Source organism: Octopus sinensis, linkage group LG5 (genome assembly GCF_006345805.1).
Source record: "Octopus sinensis linkage group LG5, ASM634580v1, whole genome shotgun sequence".
NCBI classification, from domain to species: Eukaryota; Metazoa; Mollusca; class Cephalopoda; order Octopoda; family Octopodidae; genus Octopus; species Octopus sinensis.
In genome coordinates this window covers 47,599,505-47,603,582 of record NC_043001.1, presented here as the reverse complement: position 1 = coordinate 47,603,582, position 4,078 = coordinate 47,599,505, and positions in this window count along the sequence as shown.

Here is a 4,078-nt window from a genome sequence, read left to right as displayed (position 1 = left end):
AAACCCGCGGAAACCAAATACAGCACATTCAGTCGGGAATTATTGGCGGCATACCTGGCCGTTAAGCATTTCCGTCATATGCTAGAAGGTACCAATTTTGCCATATATACCGACCACAAGCCATTAGTATACGCATTTAACACCAAACCGGATCGCCATTCGCCGAGAGAAATTCGTCACCTCGACTTCATATCGCAGTACACGACGGATATACGCCACATCAAAGGGACGACCAACGTGGCAGCCGATGCACTTTCACGTGCGCAGATCAATGCTATCCACACCACGTCTACAATTGATCTGGCACGTATAGCAGCTGACCAGGAGAATGACGAAGAACTTCTAAAGCTCCGGAATTCGTCATCTCTGAAATTTCAGCATGTTCCACTACCATCATCCACAGCCCATATTTGGTGTGATATTTCCACTGGTTACCAACGCCCTTATGTACCACAGAAATATCGTCGAGAAGTTTTCTCCGCTCTACATTCTCTGTCACATCCTGGTATTCGCTCCACTCAAAAGCTAATATCGACCCGTTTTGTGTGGACCAGTATCAACAAGGATATCAGAGAATGGACCAAGTGCTGTGTTGCGTGCCAAAAAGCGAAAATCCACCGGCACATAAAATCACCAATCGGTTCATTTTCGCAGCCCGATGCACGATTTCAGCACGTTCACATTGATATCGTTGGACCCCTGCCACCTTCGCAGAACTATTCATATTTGCTAACTTGCGTAGATAGGTTCTCGCGATGGCCCGAAGCCTGGCCCCTATCTGATATATCAGCAGAAACGGTCGCTAAAACGCTGATATCACAATGGGTTTCGCGTTTTGGCACACCCGCAACAATTACCACCGACAGAGGACGTCAGTTCGATTCCCACCTTTTCACCGAGCTGACTCGTCTCCTCGGGTGTAAACACACCCGCACTACAGCTTACCACCCTGCAGCAAATGGCATGGTGGAACGCTTTCACCGCCAACTCAAGGCATCTATAAAAGCAGCTCCAGACAGTTCTCACTGGTTGGAACATCTCCCTCTCATCCTCCTTGGAATTCGATCCACGATTAAGGAAGAACTGGGATATACTCCGGCCGAACTCGTTTATGGCACAACACTCACCTTACCTGGGCAGATGATCGAACCTGTTTCACAAAACTTCCCTGACCCACAACAATATGTGCACCGATTACGAACATCCATGTCGCAAGTATCACCCTCAGGCCCCAGACAACAGAACGTCGTTTCACGTGTCCCAAAAGATATCAACACATGGACTCATGTCTTCGTGAGGAATGATGGGATACCCTCTCAACTTCGACCACCATATTCCGGGCCCTACAAGGTCATCAAAAGAGAACCCAAGTATTTCGTCCTCGATATTGGAGGTAAACGAAATACGGTCTCGATTGATCGTTTAAAAAAAGCTTTCATCGAGGAGGACTTACATTCAGTCCCCTCTTTTCCTCAAACACTCGGCAACTCCAGCGAACACCACAGATGCTGCACAACCCCGACACACCAAATCAGGAAGAACAGTTCGATGGCCAGCAAGGTTTGTGCAAGTTTTTCGGGTAAGTTCTGAACTCCTAACGTATCCATCTTCCTAATGAACACATAACTGCATCACCCACCCAGAGAAATCAAAGAACATTTGTGTACGTAAAGAAAAAAAAAATGAAAACAAAAACTGTCTGTATGAACTTTTACGGAACATTTCAAAATCGAACTTTGCCGATGAACATTTCTTTCATTTTTGCATGTACATATTTTTTGTTTTCTCTTCAAAATGTTTGCTTTCTCATAAATATATTTTTTTGCTAACTGTATATCCACACACATTTACAAATCTTGTTCTCATGCGTGCTATCACTCGATTTTTTTTTCGCCACTGAAAGATACCTTGTCTCTATTAGACCTCTAGTAGGTCGAGTAATCAATAGACGCACATCTCTTTCAACGCGCCAACATAATTCTGCCTGGGCACATATACATATTGCCCACCATATAGCACATACAAATTGTAAACCTTTCATCCATATTTTTATCGTTCAATGTGTAAAAAAAATTTTTTTTCTACATGCACACAATCAAAAAAAAAAAAAATAATAAAAATAATAATAATAATACATTTCCAATATCGTTCGATCTCTGTGGCTTTCTCACTAGAAGGGGGGTAGTGTAAGAATTAGCACTTCCTTCTCAAGCTTGGATTCGAAATCAGACCCAAGAATCATTGGTCGTAAAATACCAATGCACAAAAAGGCGCGAAATCAGAATCTCTTTGTTCTGACAAAAAATGATGGATCGTCTCCCTTCGACCTCTGACCCGAGCAGGTCAGGCGAAGTTTAACAGGACGACCAGCGACCTACTGTACGCAATAACACTCTTGCGGTATATCTATTTTTCTGGCTATTTGAGATGTTATAAATAGAACGGAGAAATAGGTATCTAGAGAGAACCCGAACCAACGTTTAAGAGAACGCCACGCATTTATGAGGACGACGAAAGAATAATCAGAAAGGTGACTCTGTCATGCATGATTTACACACACACACACACACACCCATCAACATATTCTGCTTTAATGTGTATCCTGTATTATGCATTCCTTTAATATGTATTATTTGCAACCACTATTTAATATGCATTTTGTACAAGCGATGTGTAACATTGCTTACAAATTGATGTAGTGATAATAAATCTTTAATTTATTACAAAGCACTTATGTATTTATTAATACATCCACGCATCCACTACAAGGGCATCCACTGCCGGGTACTGCATCAGGGCATCCACTGCCTGGTACTGCATCAGGACATCCACTGCCTGGTACTGCATCAGGGCATCCACTGCCTGGTACTGCATCAGGGCATCATCATTATTATTATTATTATTATTATTATTATTATTATTATTATTATTATTATTATTATTATTATTGTAGAATTTTCGTATTTTAAAATTGTAATAGAAATTTTGTTCAAATTGTTCAGAATTTTTGCGGCACCCTCAGATTTTAAAGCCCTGGGCAATTCTTATTTGCGTAGCCCTGGAGATTTGGTTGTTATTTCTGCCAGGTAGAGAGATCGTGGACACGCCAGGGCCGGTCACAGAAATTTTTCGAACGGAGGGCACAACGTCAAAAGGGATTACAATTCCAAGAGAAAAGGGCGTAATAACATTATTTAGAAGGGCGCACTTCTTGAGGTGGGTACGTGCCTTATGTCCCCACTCCATCCTTTGGTCCGCTCCTGCACGCTCTCTCGTTATTTCGTCCTAAAAAGTAATTTCAACCAAGGTGTAATTCAAATAAACTGAGTAATTAGAAACAATGTCCGAAACTAGACATATACAATAATAGGTAAACAAAGTAAATAAACTCGTGATAATCTCGGCAGATAAATAAAACAGATCAATAAATAAATAGATAAACAATAGGTGTTGGATGCAGTTGAGTCCACACGTGAAAATCTCGGCTTAGAGCCACACCCTCATCTATAATATTATCTGACACTTCTTTCCCGTCAAGCAACACTTTTATTTCTGGTTCCTATTGTCTTTTGACGTATTCCCAGTCACACCCATACACGTGAACAAATTCTACTTTTGTAGCCCTTCCTTTTTGTTTTCATTTATCATTAATGAATCAGTTAAATCGTTGTTAGCTTGTTTCTTTCTTTCATTTTTCGCCCACCCCTTCCTGCTTATTTCAATTCCATCATTTTATTCAGGTGACACCAAATGTGGGGACTGTAGCTTTTTCTTTTTGTTTTATAAACATCGTAAACAAACACACATATTTACACGTGTGTAACCACGTGTGTATCGTTGGCGATTTTCTTCCCCCGCCTTCCCTTGTTTGGACTTTCCTCTATTTCTGAAGAAAAGCATTGCTCGTAACGTAAAATCCTCTTTCTTTCCTTTCCTGAGCGTCTGATAATACATTGTTTGTACTACGTCTTCGAGTTGTTGTTTTTTTTTTTAATGTTTGTTCTTCTTTGTTTGGATTCACTACATAGATGTATGCGTGTATAAGTGTGTGTGCGAGCACGCATACTAGGTTACTGAA